The following is an 18,186-nucleotide window of genomic DNA, read 5'->3' as shown; positions in this document are numbered from 1 at the left end:
CTCTATACACACACACGAATATCATACCACACCAATGTTTTCAAACACATTAGGTCTGTAGAATTAGCACTTTGTGAAGCCATGTTCTTTGAAGCCATACTGCTTACCCCTTTCCCGCTGGAGGGGAAACAGGGTTAAGCGAAAGGTCTAGAAGCAAAGGCACTCTAATCAAGAACTGCTTTAGATGATGTAAAAATATTGAAATCCTTGTTGACTTCTCTGAGAGACTGATTCCCTTAAACACATCTGACTTCTTTTACCATATTTTTTCCACTTTCGTTCCAAACCATATCTAATGACAGTTCTCCACAGTTCCACCACACAAACCAGAAAAGTTTATTGTTTCACTACTTATCTTGGGCCCTAAGTGCTGAGATTAAGATATACAGCCAGACACAGATACAAACACTAGACCTGACAGAACACAACCACCCCAAAGATGAAGCTCACCTGCCGAAACAACATTTCCTAACCTTACCTGGTTTGAGAAATCTCCTTATTCTGAGCCACTACTGGCTCAGTCTCCTAGTGACCAAGGTTCTTTGGGAATGAGGTCAACAGCTGCAGCCCAGCTTTGCTTCACAAAACACATCACAGACGCTATACATACAAGCAGCTATCTGACTGACAGCTGTGACAGAATAGGGCCTTAAGAGGCCACACATGTGAGAGAAGGCGGTAAAAAGGTGCTGAGGACTTCAGTGAATATGGCACATCCACAAACATTAAAATCTCTAGTAAAATCAAGGTACCATTTAGCCAAATCGTTCTTTGATTTTTTTTTTAACTATTTAAAAATCAGTGCCCAGATACTGATCTACCTACATGTCTGCTGATTATCATTCCTTGTACTTGTCCTCCATAAATGATATAAATATTCTTTGGAGTACCCTGAAGCTCTTTTTGAATCTCTCACCTACCAAGAGAAAACACAAATAGCCATCCAAGTCACTCAGGCGACTCCATGGGGCTGATGGGAAGGGACCTGTTCAAATACAGAGGGAGAGTCCATACATTTCCCACCTACAGTGTGCCTTTGGACACATTTTACTTCTCTTTTCTCAACATGATAAGACACTCAGAAAAAATGCTATGGTGTCACAAACATTACCCGAATATTCAAAGGGGGAAGTCATGGAGAAGCAGCTGAGTAATAGAGAAGTCAGAGGCTGAACTTCTGTGTCTCCGTCCATAGAATGGAAGATGGCTGTTACCAGCTCACTACTCAAGAATGCTGAAGTAGGGGGACAGGATGACTTTTCCAGTTCTTTTGAACTACACAGAGGCAAACTGTCTACACATTTCACAAAATGTAAATTCACAGAATAAATCATCTGTAATGGCTTTCCTGCTGTCTTAGAGATAGTTCAGTGCCTGAAAGAGTTTCCGTGGAATTGCAGTGTTATAGGAAACATTCTTCTTGAATGCTGACCTGTTCAGGTCCGAGAGGATGTGGCTGGGAGTCAAATATTGTCCAGATCCCAATGAGTGAGTATCAAGGTCAAACCCCAAACTCCATCCCCAGACGCACAGAAAATAACACAATTTTGACCTTTACTAGATCAGATTTTACCCTGTCCTTGGTGTTAACTTGTGAGATTAATGATTTCAAGTCAATTTATATCCACTGATGGCATTGCATGGACAGATACTATTTATTCTCTGCTCCCTGGGAGCAAACAACATATCTGAATTCTTAATGTAAACCTTCTGAATACTGGCACTATATACCTCTGGGTATTGGAAAATATTATTTAACTACACATTCCTCTGTAAAAAAGTTACATATGTAGGTCTGTTGATGTGGGTGATTTTTTTTAATTTACTGAAGCCATAAAGACTTGGATTTAATTAAAGCTATTGCTTTTAGCAATGGGCTAATATTTTAGTACTCATGCATTCAGTGAAGATACTGAAATTATACGGAGTAAGTACCATAACAGATACATAATTTATGTACCCTTTCTCGAGTAGCACTTGAGATATATCTCAAGTATATACTGTATTAATAGATATATCTATTAAATACTTCTATGTTCTTTAAGTTTTGCTAAACTAATTTTTAATATACCACTTGACCTGAAAAAAAAAGTTCTGAAAATCAATTCCTTACTCTTGTTAAATGAAAGGGGGGAAAAAGTACCAACCAATGCTTATATTATTCAATACCCTTGGTATTGGTGACCACCATCTTCTTTTGTCTCACTCTTACTATCAAAGTATGTACACAGCATACTAACTGTCTCCCCAAACCCTATCTAAATCAACTTTGCTGGCTTGGCATTCCATTTAAAGTATTTATGACTCTGTGGCTTAGAAGGCAGTAAATTTTACTTCATCTATGCCTCCTTTTCTGGAATCATTTAAAATATTCTATTTCTATATTTTAAACCTCAAACTTGTACACAAATATAAGACCTGTAAAATAAATTTGTTTTTAAATGGTACTAAGGTAAGGCCAAGAAATTGGTGTCTACCTAAGAATTTTCTATTTCTTCCCCTATAAAATGAGATGGCTGGACTGTATGAGCACTAGTGCTAGGAAACTATTTAATCAGAATTCACCGCTGGTCTTTGTCTTCAGAAAGCAGAGGTCAACAAGCAACCAGCAAATGAGCATGCAACACTGCCAAGAAATAACAAATTAACCTTAATTTAAATCATAAGTTAATATCAAGAAAAGACACAGAGGTTCTTTATTGAGAAATAAAGATTTATTGAGGAATAGGGATTCTGTACTGAGAGCCACATTGTACTGGGGGCTGGTTCAAAATTGTTTCCCAGATAAGGCCATGACCTTTTGTGGGAGACTGTGCTGACATCTTTTATGGAATTCTAGATGGTAAGAGAAAGCCACCTGTTCTGTCAGCTGACAATGGATATTTTTATCTACCTTTGTGACCGGGAGTACATTTGGCCAATCTGCCTGGTTGAATCATAGGGCGTAGGCTGAAGTGTAATTAAGTACTAGGCGGTGGGGAGTGTGAAGAAACGGATAGACAAGCTTCACATGTCATGGTAATAAGTTCCACATTTGCTCTGGAGAGGAGAGGCAATTAATCCATGAGATCTGTTTGGGTGGGATATTTCTAGACACGCTGAAGGTATTTTGTAGTATATTGGTAAACAGATGGGATGATGGTTAACTTTGCCCAGTGCTACAAAAAAGTATGAACTGGACTTGGCTACTATTTATATTTAAGCATTATAAAGGCATCAGATCAATTTAATTCAAGCCCCAAATTTAATGAGTGCAGGACCCTGTATTAGATACCACAGGAAACGGAAAGATGCCTTCAAGGAACATACAGTCAAGAACCTCCAGTCAAGGTCGCCTGGGTGGCTCAGTGGGTTAAAGTCTCTGCCTTCAGCTCAGGTCATGATCTCAGGGTCCTGGGATCGAGGTCTGCATCAGGCTCTCTGCTCAGCAGGGAACCTGCTTACCAGCCGCCCCCCCCCCGCCTGCCTCTCTGCCTACTTGTGATCTCTGTCAAATAAATAAATAAAATCTTAAAAAAAAAAACAAAAAACCTCCAGTCAAAAGGGGAAAATGGAATAAATATACAAATGATCCCAACTCAGGAAGCGGTATGAGATAAATATTACTGAGGTGTCTTCAGGCTTCAGATGTTAAGTGGCAGAGTAGCAGAAACACAAGACCGAAGGTACATGTGAAAAAAGCCTGCACAGCAACATGGACTTTGCGGTTCTCACTTCAAGAGAGGTGTGGTTGTTTCCTAATCACAAGGTGAGAAGTTGGATAAGTTAAAACCCATGATTAACCCGACACCACTATCGTTTATAATGCTTATGGTGAGAAGGGAGAAAAGGAAAGAGAAGCCCTCCATGTGCAAGTTATAAACAATACAACATCCCAATGAGATAAGCATCACTAAATCACCAGTAGGTGGGTTCCAGAAAAGCTGCTATGAGGTGAGGCCAGACTTCAATATAGGTGAATCTGACTTCAAAGCCTATTCCAGTTCCAAATCCACACCAGTTACGTTGCCAGTATTTGAGGTCTACTACTAGAGACAAAAAAAACTTTGGTTAAGGAGTGACCAGCTATAAAAATGCAGATATCCCTGTGTCAAACCACACATTAAAGCATGACCAAGTACAAAAATTAATTTGTAAGGAAGCTGGAAGTATACCCTTTGAAAGATAATAGAAGATTGGCTGGAGAGAAACAGGGCAAGAGCCAGGTAGAGATTTCTATGTACCTCCTGCATGCACAGTCCTTGGTAGCAAGAGAGTTTTGGATAAGAGAGCCTCCTCTCTGTCAGATCCAGTTTCACACAGTAGAAGCAATGTGCTAGTCACCATCATAGGCTTCCCGTATTTTGTTCACATAGCTAAATATCTCTATAAGTTCAAAACACAGCTAGCTTTCTTCCTTTCCTTCCTTCTTTAAAAATCCTTTAAGGGAAAGGAAAATTCTCTTTAATTCCACAAGAAAGTTGAAATTCACCTAATGGTCACAATTATACTCATTCTTCTTTGGAAAGTGTCGTGTCCACGATCACCTACTCTATTTTCTTCCTGCCATTCTGAACTCAGTCCTTGTTTCTCACATATACCCCCACACCATCTCCTCCACTGAAAGCCTCCATTTATCACCAAAACAGCATGCTTTCTCCAGAGCCCATCCCAAACTCGGAGGCTTGTCCTGATATTCCTCACCTGACCTCCACCCTCCCCGCTAAACTCTGAGGGGCTTACTTTAGAAATCCCTTTTTGCATTGATTAATTCTCCTTTGCCTTAGAGCCACTTTTGTTGTTGCCTTATGCTTACTACAAGTGTCCTAACCTCTTTAAAGGGAAAGAGCGCACCTATGTGTCATCAGCTTCACGTCACCCTTATACTTCGAATTCCATATTTGCGACATTCAATTAAATTTATCCAAGATTGCCAATCAGGTGTCACACGGAAAGTTCAAGACAATGTTCTCAATAAAGTGGGTACTTTATGACCCAGAAGGTTTCATACGGTTCTCCCACTATATCTAGAAACTTCTATCGTACGTAAAACTACATATAAAAGTCTCAAACAAATGCTACACAGATCTCAGATGAATACTAACTAGCAAATTATGTCGTCCTAAAATTACTTCTAGACAACGTTTTTTAGCCGAAAAAATCTGGGGAGGGGGATTAACAAACTACTTAAATTCAGAAGTCTTTCAGAGCAATATAATAAAAACCCTGGGGGTTCACAGTTAGATTTATTCTGACAGTGTTCATTTTAAACTATATTGATGGCTCCTTTGTTCTTAAGTGTACTTGCACACTCATTATTAGCAAGAGTGAAAACGCGGAGAGGAAAATACAGAAAGGAAAAGAATTTACTGCCTTTCTTCACCAAGTAATGACTCATGGGAAGCATCTCTAGGATAATCATGCTTAAAACACATTCGCAAGGATGCTTTACATGTCCCCAGAAGGAACAGGAATGAGAAACAGGATTTGCGGGAAGGGAAGAAACAAAAACCACAGTGCACCTGTCCTGTAATTTTGCTCTCCTCAGAGAAGCCACCTGGTTTCTGTTTTTCCACCTTCTACAAGGTGATCTCATCAATTTGTTTAACCTCACAGAGCCTCAGTTTCCTTAAACATTAAAAAGAAAGCAGAGGAGAAGAAAAGGAAAAGGAGGATAAAAAGGTGAGAATCCATCTAACTCCTAAGTGTACATTCCAGAGCTGTTGAGACCAATTACATAATGCTCACAAAAGTTCCTTGAAATTTACAGAGCTATACAAATGTCAAGTGACTGTTAGGACAAGCTGCCCACTTACTCTCCTCAGCCTCTCCTGACACTTGCTTCTCTTGTGGGAAGGGCAAGAGGGGAGAATTATCCCAAGAAAATGCCCAGATTTCGTATTAATTTTTCGATGTCATATCACTGTAATACTGGACTAGTTGAATAGAAATTATGATCAAGAGACAGATCCACACTGGAGATGTGAAGATGATTGAAAATGCTGTTAAGCAAAGTTTTTAGTTTTTCTTTCTGTACTGTTTAGGAAATAAGATCTATTTTTCCTGTAGTTTCCTTTTCCATAATGGCATGGTATCTTGGATTGCCACATATTAACTATTTAGGTTTTACAAGCACCATATAGGAACCACTGGCTCAAAGTCCATATTTTTCCAGTAAATCACATCTTTGCAACTAAATTTTTTTACCTTAAAAAATGAGTAGGAACATATAACAAGAAAATAATCAATTTTGCCAGTAGATGTACAAAAAAGAAGAAAATCTTTGGTTTAATTACTGTGTCACATATACTGAGGATTTCTTTTCTCTCCTCCCAAAAGAGAGGGCTGCCATATATTCAAGTCCTTGAACAGTCTCTTATTGACAGAGGACTCACAAGTGCTTTATTTTAAACAAAGAAGTATTCTTTGAATGAAGACACACAAATCCGAAATAATCTCAATCAATGATAGTTTGGGATGCAAAAAAAGGTCAGCTGATTTTATTTCACTTGCCTTTGGAGATGTGCCTTGAAAGAAGTTACTGTTGCTGATGTCGGAGGGGTTACTGCCTATGTTCTCCTCTAGGATTTTGATGGATTCCTGTCTCACATTGAGGTCTTTCATCCATTTTGAGTTTATCTTTGCGTATGGTGTAAGGGAATGGTCCAGTTTCATTCTTATATGTAGCTGTCCAATTCTCCTAGCACCATTTGTTGAAGAGACTGTCTTTTTCCATTGGATATTTTTTCCTAATATGTCAAAGATTTGTTGACCATAGAGTTGAGGGTCCATTTCTGGAGTCTCTATTCTGTTCCACTGGTCTATGTGTCTGTTTTTGTGGGACTTCATCAAGATAAAAAGCTTCTAGACAGTGAAGGAAACAGTCAACAAAACTAAGAGGAAGCCCAGGAAATGGGAAAAGATGTTTGCAAATAACATTACAAATAAAGGGCTGACATCCAATATCTATAAAGAACTTCTAAAACTCAACACTCAAAAAGCTAATAACCCAGTCAAAAAATGGGCAGAAGACATGAACAGACACTTCTCCAAAAAAGACAAACAAATGGCTAACAGACACATGAAAAAATGCTTAACATCATTAGCCTTCAGGGAAATACAAATCAAAACCACACTGAAATACCACCTTACATCAGTTAGAATGGCCAAAATTAACAAAACAGGAAACAACTAATGTTGGTGAGGATGTGGAGAAAGGGGAACCCTCTTACACTGTTGTGGGAGTGCAAGATGGTACAGCCACTTCGGAAAACAGCGTGGAGATTCCTCAAGATGTTAAGAAGAGAGCTACCCTACAACCTGGCAATTGCGCTACAATGTATATACCCCAAAGATACAGATGTAGTGAAAAGAAGGGACATGTGCACCACAATGTTCATAGCAGCAATGTCCACAATAGCCAAGCTGTGGAAAGAGCCGAGATGCCCTTCAACAGATGAATGGATAAAGAAGATGTGGTCTATCAATACAATGGAATATTACTCAGCCATCAGAAAGGATGAGTACCCACGATTTGCATCAACATGGATAGGACTGGAGGGGAGTATGCTAAGGGAAATAAGTCAAACAGAGAAAGACAATTATCATATGGTTTCACTTATTTGTGGAATATCAGGAAAACCATGGAGGATATTAGGAGAAGGGTGGGAAAAGTGAAGAGGGGGAAATCAAGAGGTGGAGATGAACCATGAGAGATTATGGACTATGGGAACAAACTGAGGGTTTCGGAGGGGGAGGGGGCTGGGTTAGCCCAGTGATGAGTGTTAAGGAGGGCACGTATCTCATGGAGCACTGGGTATTATATGCAAACAATGAATCAGAGAATGCTATATCAAAAACTAATGATGGCCAAACTATGGAAAGAACCTAGATGTCCATCAACAGATGAATGGATAAAGAATATGTGGTATATATATACAATGGAATACTATGCAGCCATCAAAAGAAATGAAATCTTGCCATTTGCGATGACATGGATGGAACTAGAGGGTATTATGCTTAGCGAAATAAGTCAATCGGAGAAAGACAACTATCATATGATCTCCCTGATATGAGGAAGTGGAGATGCAACATGGGGGGCTTGGGGGTAGGAAAAGAATAAAGGAAACAAGATGGGATCAGGAGGGAGACAAAACATAAGAGACTCTTAATCTCACAAAACAAACTGAGGGTTGCTGGGGGGAGGGGGGTCGGGAGAGGGTGGTGGGATTATGGACATTGGGGAGGGTATGTGCTATGGTGAGTGCTGTGAAGTGTGTAAACCTGGAGATTCACAGACCTGTACCCCTGGAGCTAATCATACATTATGTGTTTATAAAAAAATTAAAAAATTTAAAAACAACAAAAAAAACATTAAAAAAAACTAATGATGTATTGTATGGTGATTAACAATAAATTTTTTTTTTAAGATTTTATTCATTTATTTGACAGAGAGAGATCACAAGCAGGCAGAGAGGCCGGCAGAGAGAGTGGGGGAAGCAGGCTCCCTGCTGAGCAGAGAGCCCGATGCGGGGCTCGATCCCAGGACCCTGAGATCATGACCTGAGCCGAAGGCAGCAGCTTAACCCACTGAGCCACCCAGGCGCCCAACAATAAAATTTTTAAAAATTAAAAAAAGAAAGGACAGCTGACAGAATCAGCTACTTTAAGAAAACAAAGAAATTTCATAAAAACTTGCTCATTATCTATAGGATTATCACTTCACAATTATTCATATTCAATACCATTGTAAACAAGCCTTTTAAAGGTCTCTTAAAATAGTATAGAGGTACCTGGCTTGCTCAGTTGATAGAGCACAAAACTTCGATGTTGGGGTTGTAAGTTGGAGTCCCACGGGTATAGGGATTACTTAAAAATAGAATCTTTACAAAAATAGTACAGAAAATGGTTACATTTTGAAGATCTCCAATATATACCTATAAATAGAGAGCAAAAAAAAGCTGAAATGTGTGCTAGAGCCTTGGATAAAATATAGAAATAATTTCACACATGGATACCAAAAACATGAAGAAAGTCCATGGGAGTGAAGAGACCGTATTCTGACACATTGTACTAGAGGACTTCAAAGTAGCTCCAGCAACATTAAAGACATGATATCAAAGATACAAATATAGGCTTCGAATAAATTATTTCATGAAAGTGAATAGAAGAGACATTTCTCAATAACACATTATTAATATATTATTAACATACGTGTGATATTATTGTACCTCCAAAAGTTCATGTATTCAGGGTGGCCCTAAATATTTTTTATCCTACTGGAAACTGGGGTACCTACCTTATATCCAAGGTACTCTGCCCATCTATAGTATCTGGTCGTTGAAAACAACAGAAGCGAATTTCCCAGTAGTGTGAAAGTGAGTCAGTGATTAGTTAGAATACAGAATTCAATGCTCAGCTACTAGAGCTCAAAAAACTTGGGAATAGAGCATTGTATTATAAAGAAACCAGGTAGACTATTTATCACTTTTGCTGTGGTTAAAAAAAAAAAAAAAAATCTCAAATTTGAATTTTCTACTAGAACAAACAAAAGCAAATATGCAAATAAAAAAGTTGCCCTAACTCCAGAGTGTTGCTATTAGCTCCAAATTTTGTGTATTTACATGGACAAGGTGCTGAAACAATCATTCTGTAAATCAAGGCAAGAAAGAAAGCCACTGAAATAAATTGTGCGTTTTTCTTTTAACTTCACATTTTCCACTCCAGTTGTGTTCTTCAGGGGCCATCTGTCTACATTCCCCTAAAGGAAGCATTCTTTTTTTTTTTTTTTTAAGACTATATTTATTTATTTGACAGAGAGATCACAAGTGGGCAGAGAGGCAGGCGGAGAGAGGCAGGCAGAGCAGAGAGCCTGATACAGGCTTGATCCCGGGACTCTGAGATCAAGACCTGAGCTGAAGGGAGAGGCTTAACCCACTGAGCCACCCAGGGGGCTTGAGGGAGCATTCTTGAGGGAGGCCAGGAAGTTAGGTAAAAACTAGCCCAAGGGCCTAAATTCCCCTGTATAATCTAGCCCCAGCCTATTAAGAACTCATTTTACATAACCCTGTGATCAACAGTGAACAGAATGCCCTCACTGAGATTCAAAATCAAACCCACTTATTTCACAACAAACAGAGTTTCTTATTTTTGTGACCCATGAACAGAATCCAAGTCTATTAGCCAGATGTGAGAAAGTTTATCAATAAATATCGAATTTTGTCAGTTCTCTTAAAAGCAACTTTGTAAGTCTTTCTCTTTGGGGCACCTTTCCCTTACATCTGGAAGAAAATACAAAGCTCACGTAAGACTCCTTACGTGGAACAATAAAGTCTGCCAAAAAGAACACACATAAAATTCTTCTCTTTCATCTCCTCCAGGAAATCTCAAATAACTGTGTAAACAGTAGTAGTAGCTGTTTTGCCAATTATAAGGGAATATTCATATGACTCAAACATTAGGAGATGTTATTTAATGTCTGCATTTTAAAAAGGTGAAGCTGATAGCAATTCAAGCCATTAAAAAATCATTCTCTGTAATATATCTGAATGTATAAGAATAATGTTTTATGAGAGATGCTCTTCAGAAGTACCCCCAGCCTTACGTTAAATTTAAGTTAATGTTTTAATGCTATTTTATTCACGTTAGTGAGTTAAAGTTAGTCTTATAAATAATACAATGTCAGGGAGATAGAGGACTAAAAAAGAAAATGAAAAAGGAGTAAAGGAGAAATGAGTAACTGCAATTATGGCATTTACACTCCGTCTTTCATTCAGTGATTCTGAGAGTCCCCAAAGCCTCAGCATTTAATTTAACCTTGGTCTAAGAACGCTCCAGCAGAAAGCACAGGGAAGAAAAGTGTGGGCTAAAATTGCAGACAAAACAGTAATTCTTCCTTTCAGACTGAAAATGTTCTCCCAGATCTTAGCACCTGACCGGACTAGAGTGGAACTATTCTGAAGCATTGCATGTAAATATATCTGCTTCCTGTTCTCTGGTGTGATGATTCCCCTGGTGAGAGCCGAACAAACAGGATCCAACAAACTTTCCTAAAAGCAACCATGGAACGACTTGAAAGTAAGGGTGCTCATACATGGGTAGCCTGCCCTCTCCTCAGCATCTTGACTCCTGTGGGATGACTCCTGGCCTTGACTACCAGTCTTCACAAACATACCCTGGGGGGCTGGGACAACATTGATCATTTTGGGTCCTGACCTAGAAGTCTCATGTAAGATGTTTACTGAACAAGATACTCCTTAAAAAGGCAGGGACTGCCTCTGCCACCAGAAAGTGTTAATCAGACAACCCAAGAGGGCCACCTGGGGGGGCTCCCGTCTTTGTAAGCCTGGTGTTTAAAGTCCAATAGAGGGCAACAGTCACTTCAGTAACAATGCCTCACCAAGTTTCAGAGTCAGTTGCTAACTGGTAGCCTGTATCCTTAAAGCCCCCAAAGAGCACTAGGCAACTCTCTTCATCTCAAAGTAAGAGAATATATTCCTTGGGCTCACCCTGAGTCAATCAAAACCCACCACATATTCACTAAGCATACCCTATATACATGGGAGGTCTAGTTGGGAAGCAAACAAACAGTAGGGATACATAAAACAAGCAGGGAATAAGTCTGACTCGTGGCTAATGGCTGAATTAGGTAGTGCTGATCATTAGTATCAAAGGGCATGGGGAAGGTCTTTGGAGAAATTTGTGTGAGAAAGAACAGTAGAGAGGGCTCATGGTAACAACAGGGCTTGGATTGAGCCTTGAAGGACAGGTAGGACATCTGTAGGGAGTAAGGGAAAAGAGCAGGGCTGAGGAGACACAGAAACAAGCAGGGGTGCATGCCAAAGGGTAAACGGCCTATTTATTTGGAAGATGAGAAGTTGGAACTGTGTGAAGACAGAGCACATGGAGCTAGATTCTAGATGCTCTGAGGAGTCCAGAACTGGACAGACAGGTAAGGAGAGTGTAAAGAAGGAGAGGCGGTTGAGGGGGAAGGGTGGAAGAGAAGAGAGATACTAAAGAGTGTAAGAAAAGATGTGCGATTACAATGTCTCGACCTCCCCCATTAAATGCTGGTTCACTCTATTACCGGGATACCGGGATACAGCCCAGGGCTTGTCACAAAATGAGAGAAATAACTAAAGCTGCTGAAAGCTACTTTGAGCAATATTCTGTAGCACATGACAGAGCTATTTAATGTTGAGTTTATATTATTTTCTTCATTTGATGAAGAAGGAAACCAAGGATCTGCCATATGAAGTGACCTGCTGGGGATCCCAGAGGCACTGAATCCTGGAGCCTGGATTTCCACAGTGTGCAGTCTGAGAGCTGAGAGCGGAAGATCCACAGGGGTAGAGGCTGTGTGCTCCGCCCCCAGTGGGCAGGCGGCATCTCTGGAGACTACAACAGGGCCTGAGGCAGCGCAGGGACACAGTAACTAGTTTTGAATGAATGACTCTTCGTCATTCATCTTGCCTTGCTTGCTACATAATAAGTATTCCTATTATGAATAAGCCACTAAATGAAGCAAGCAAACACAAAGTGATTTGCATAAGATATTAACAAAAAGGGACTCAGCAACTTTTATAACCACTGCCTCAGAAATAACTCTTGTAAGTATAATAGAGTATTTTCACATAGCGTATTTTTTTTCTTTATTACAGGAAAAATATTCAGGAAGTCATCTGTGTATGAAATGAAATAATTATAAACATTAAGATCAGCCTAAAGGCACAGGCTCTAAAATGAGTTTGAGGGTTTTAAAATAAAACAGGAAATCATCAGATAACTGGCAAATTTGAAAGTACAACTAAAAGTAACCTGCAACACCATTCTTGGAGCTTGTTGGCACATAAAGCAGAGACCCAAGGCATACACAAGAACGGTTAGCGCTCACTTAACTTTGCAGGGCAACTGGAATTTCCGTACTACAACAAAGAAGTCCAACTTAGGTTAGGGTCTCATGAACAACTGGAATTTTTTTTTTTAATTTTTCTTTATTTATTTGACAGAGAGAGACACATGAGAGAAGGAACACAAGTAGGGGGAGTGGGAGAGGGAGAAACAGACTCCCACTGAGTAAGGCGCCCAATGCGGGGCTCGATCCCAAGACCCTCGGGTGGTGACCTGAGCCGAAGGCAGACACTCAATGACTGGGCCACCCAGGTGCCCAAAACACTGGAAATTTTATGCAGTTAGGAGATATGTATAAATTTGGAGGGGTTTTTTTTTTTATCAGCTTCTGAAGGGGAACTGAGACTTTACGGATTAAAAAAAATCAAGATAATTTTTTTAAAAAATCAAGATAAACTACATAGTTCTGTAACATAAAAAAAGGAAGAAAATTCCTAATTGTAACAAATTGTTTACAGCCAAAAGGCTTATAACAAATGACAGGAAATGGATTAATAATATCTTCTATATCTAAAAAGAAAAATATTATTATTCCAATAGGAAAAAAAAAAACCAACAAAGGACATAAATAATTCAGGGAAGAAATCCACTTAATTTACTAATAGTTAAGTAAATGAAAATTAAAACCATTTTTTCATATAATGTACTTAACTTAAAATATATCATATTGACAAAGAGATGGGAAATAGTAATACTTTCAAACACTGTTTATTGGTATAAATGTGGGGAGGATATGAACTTATATCACCTTTTTCTTATTTGTTTTGCTTCTTATATTACATTTTTTTCTCAAAGATTTTATTTATTTATTTGACAGAGAGAGAGAGAGAGAGAGAGAGTACAAGCAGGGGGAGCAGAGAAGGGAGAGTGAGCAGGGAGACCAACGTGGGGTTCGATGCCAGGACCCCAGGATCATGACCTATGATAAGAAGGTCAGCAGAAGGCAGATGCTTAACCAACTGAACCACCCAGGTGCCCTACTTTTTTTTTCTTATATTACTTTTAAATTTCAAAAATTTCTATTGTAGCCATGGGAAAAAAGATTTAAATTCAAAAGACCTGTGTTCAAATCCAGACTATAGTATAGTTTTTGTTTCTTTAACTTATTTATTTTTTTTTTAAGTAGGATCTACACGCAGCATGGACCCCAAAGTGGGGCTTGAACTCACGACCCTGAGATCAAGACCTAAGGTAAGATTAGAAGTTGGACACTTAACTGACTGAGCCATACAGGCGCACCTCCAGGCTGTAGAAATGTGGACAATTCTTTCAACCTCCCAATTCCTCAGCATCATTTGTTAAGTGGAAATACTACTTGTACCTCTATGTGAGTTTTTGTGAAGATTCAGTTAGGTGACATTAAGAACCCAGCACACCTCCTGGCAATTTTAGCCTAAGTAAAATTGTCTAAAGTCCTACACCCAGGCATCTAAATATGCACAGAGCCCACATGCACACACATATACTTACAAACCATCACTTCTACTGACAAGCATCATCACCCTCTCTACAAGGCACCATCTGCCTCTCCTGCCTCACCTCCCTTCCCACGGCCTGAGTTCCAACCAGTGGGCAGGTCCTGGCTCTCCAGGGTTTCCCTGGGCTGTGCCTTGGCTCCTGCTCTTTCCTCCCTACAACACTCTTTCTACCCTTTCTCTACTTTTTGCCTGTCAAGACTCAATCCACTTTTCCTGGCCTGAAACATTACGCCACTGTATCTTTAAAGATATAGTTCTTTGGGGGAGGGGGGGGTGCCTGGTGGCTCATTCATTTAAGTGTCTGCCTTCAGTTCAGGCCATGATCTCAGGGTCCTGGGACTAAGCCCCAAGTTGGGCTCTCCTTCCAGCAGAGACTCTGCTTCTGTCTCTCCTTCTGTGATCTCTCTCGCTTTCACTCTCTCTCAAATAAATAGATAAAATCTTAAAAAAAAAAATATATATATATATATGTATATATGTGTGTGTGTGTGTGTATATGTATATATATATATATATATATATCAGGGTGCCTGGGTGGCTCAGCTGATCAAGTATCCAAATCTTGGCTTTGGCTCAGGTCATGATCTCACATTGGCTCTGTGCTAGTTGGGGGTGTGGGGTGGGGGTGAGGGGTCTGCTTAAGATATTCTCTTTCCCTCTCCCTTTGCTCCTCCCCCTGTTCGCTCATGTGTGCCCTCTCTCAAATAAATACATAACAAACAAACAAATAAAATCTTAAAAAAAAAAAAAAACAATAACCAGAGCTCTCTCACTCCACCTGAAGCCCCAGGACCTTTTGTAAATAGAGTGCTTAGCACAATGCCTGACATAACACACATTCTTTTCATTTGGGGCATTTATTTTATTCTAGTCTCATCCCTTCTCTTCTAAATCTAAAGTTTCATCAGAATTGTCTCCCTTATATTTGATGTGATACCTTGACAAGTGCCAACACAAAGTGAAGAGTTGGGTGCCCCTATTCTTAAAGGAATACCTCAACCCTGGTATTCCTTATTCTAATGCCATTTTGTAGTCCAGCATTGGAGGATCTGTGGGGAGGACTTTATTCCTTTAGAAAGTGTTTGTACTTCTCCCTCCATGGTCCTCCCTACCTAGAATCTGAGCACAGCTCAGAAAGCCTATATTACTATTCCTTCTGAATTATACTTCTCAGAATTCAAGTGTCTCAAATTTTAAAAATTTTTTCTGGAATCTGCTTTTATGCATCTTTATAACAATAAAATTTTTCCAACAAACACTTTCAATAGGGAAGAAATCTGTTACTGGGGGCACTACGATAGCCAATAGTTAAAATGGTACAATTTAAGTGACTGTGAAAGAAAGGAGGTCTAATATGAAAAATGATAAATTTTCCTCAGTGAAGGTTTTACTGAGTAAATTATGTTGATTTTCAGATAATGTTAAGAACAGTGGGGGCACCTGGGTGGCTCAGGGGGTTAAGCCTTTGCCTTTGGCTCAGGTCATGATCTCAGGGTCCTGGGATCGAGCCCCACATCAGGCTCTCTTCTCCACAGGGAGCCTGCTTCCTCCTCTCTCTCTGCCTGCCTCGCTGCCTACTTGTGATCTCTCTCGGTCAAACAAATAAATAAAATGTTTAAAAAAAAAAAAAAAAAGGAATAGTGGTTGCAGGGGCACCTGAGTGGTTCAGCCAGTTAAGTGTTTGCCTTCGGCTCGGGTCATGATCTCCAGGTCCTGGGAGCCCCGCATCAGGCTCACTGCTCAGCAGGAAGCCTGTTTCTCTCTCTCCCTCTGGGGCTCCTCCTGCTTGTGCTTTCTTGCTCTCTCTCAAATAAATAAATAAAATCCTTAAAAAAAAAAAAAAGAAGAAGAAGAAGAGTGGTTGCATAAGAATTAGAGTATTTCAATGATAAGCAACACGTCAACTGGTATCACTGTTAATCCAAATAATTTATGAGTGTGATTTCATTTAAATGCCAATAATCTCAACTTGGGTATCAAACTCTCATGTTATCAGTCAATTTTTCACAGCTGCTGGTAAAGAAATCATTTTTCCTCTAGGGACAATGTGAAGTTTCATGCTGTGGATGATGAAGTCATTTGGGTTTTGCTATCTTCTAGAGACAATGGAAAATAGCGCTAGCAATATTATGTAAAGATTTAGGAGTAATTTAAAAATCATTATCTTTTTAGAAGTTTAGCTATTTTGAGTAAGCAATTAAATTACCTGGACTCTATTCCCAAGCCACTCCAAAATACAGGGAAAAAATATACACAGAGATGTTCATCATTCACAGAGATGAACCTAACACCTGAGCCATTATGAATGGTTTTAAGACATCAATAATAAGAAAAACTACATTAAGAATGGTCCTAGATAGTAATAGTATAAGAAAATAATTCTTAGGACATCCACTACATGCCCCATTACATAGCTATTTAAGCCAAGGGGATGTTCATGACATGGGAAGCAACTTCATGCAAACCACACCTGTCCTTCTATAGGTGGAGAATACACACGAAGTTATTTTGATTCATTCTTTTTACCAGACTAGGAAATGGTTATGGATTTGGGGGAAGTTACTCAGGTTCTGGAAGTCTCAATTTCTCTGACTATAAAATGAGAACAAAAACAGAACCTACCATACATGAGCACTGTAAAACTTAAACAAGTTAATGAATATAGGATGCTTAGCCCAATGGTGGTCATTAACTCAGTACACTTTCAAGTCCAGTGCTTTAAAACAGTGGGAGATAAAATTGTATATGCAATATGATCCCACAACTATATTGAAAAACATAAAATTATACATTGAAAATTCTTTAATTATACTAAAACATTCCTCTCCCATTTTTACTTTCTTATGTTCCAAAATTCTATAATTTTTATATATTCTTACATAATGGGCTAAAAAGCAACCAATTTTACTTTAAAACCGTCTTCAGGAGGCTTGTATTAAAATACACATATGTGCATACATACATATACACATTCACTCGCATAGGTGTATATATGTTCGGCCGTTTAATTCAAATATTTTTACTTAGGAGTAACTTTTCTCTGGTAACATTATTTATATGATAGCCTATTTAAATTAGTGACTCAGCTTAAGCTAGAAACAACCAAAAGATCCAATTAATCCATACCTTTCCAACAAAAGAGCAGACTTTACTCTTCTAATCCTCTGAAACATGACAATGACCTCTTCCACTTGCCCAGGTGAAAGAAAAGTCACGTGAAGAAAGCTCTTGGTAGTTGGATAAACACACAGGATCACATATTTAAATGATTTGTTGGACTCCCTGAAGCTAGCCTTGCCCAACTGAAACCTCTCCCAGGCTGGGTCCCAGTCATCTGCTTAGTTCCCAAGTCTTCTCCCAGGGACTGCACATGTTTAACAAATCTGAGGCTGTCAAGTTCTTCCATCTGGCTAGGTCTTCATTCAGGTCTTGGGCTGTGTTAGTGACCTTTAACTTGAGGATTACACAGAAAATGTATGTATATACGTTTTATTTATTTTTACTTTTATCTTCTTTTTTTACTGAGCCACCCAGGCACCCCTATTTATTACTATTTATTACATTTTTTAAAACTGCTTTCTTTTTCTATACACACACACACACACACACACACAATCTATGTGTGTGTGTATATATATATATTTTTTTTTAATTAACATATAATGTATTATTTGCTTCAGGGGTACCGGTCTGTGAATCATCAGTCTTACAGAATTCACAGCACTCACCATAGCACATATCCTCCCCAATAGCCATCACCTTTAACCCACAAGCTCTACTTTTAGGAACTTAATTCTGCCAAAATAACTAACATGAAATA

The 18,186-nt window shown here is 39.1% G+C and overlaps 1 protein-coding gene across 2 annotated transcripts in view; it reads right to left on the bottom strand.

The window, feature by feature from the left end:
- CERS6 (ceramide synthase 6) overlaps positions 1-18,186 on the bottom strand; it is a 308,524-nt gene that overhangs the window by 162,158 nt on the left and 128,180 nt on the right. The window lies entirely within an intron of this gene.

Source organism: Lontra canadensis, unplaced genomic scaffold (assembly GCF_010015895.1).
Source record: "Lontra canadensis isolate GAN:19392208 unplaced genomic scaffold, GSC_riverotter_1.0 scaffold69, whole genome shotgun sequence".
NCBI classification, from domain to species: Eukaryota; Metazoa; Chordata; class Mammalia; order Carnivora; family Mustelidae; genus Lontra; species Lontra canadensis.
This window is presented reverse-complemented; position numbering and strand designations above follow the sequence as displayed.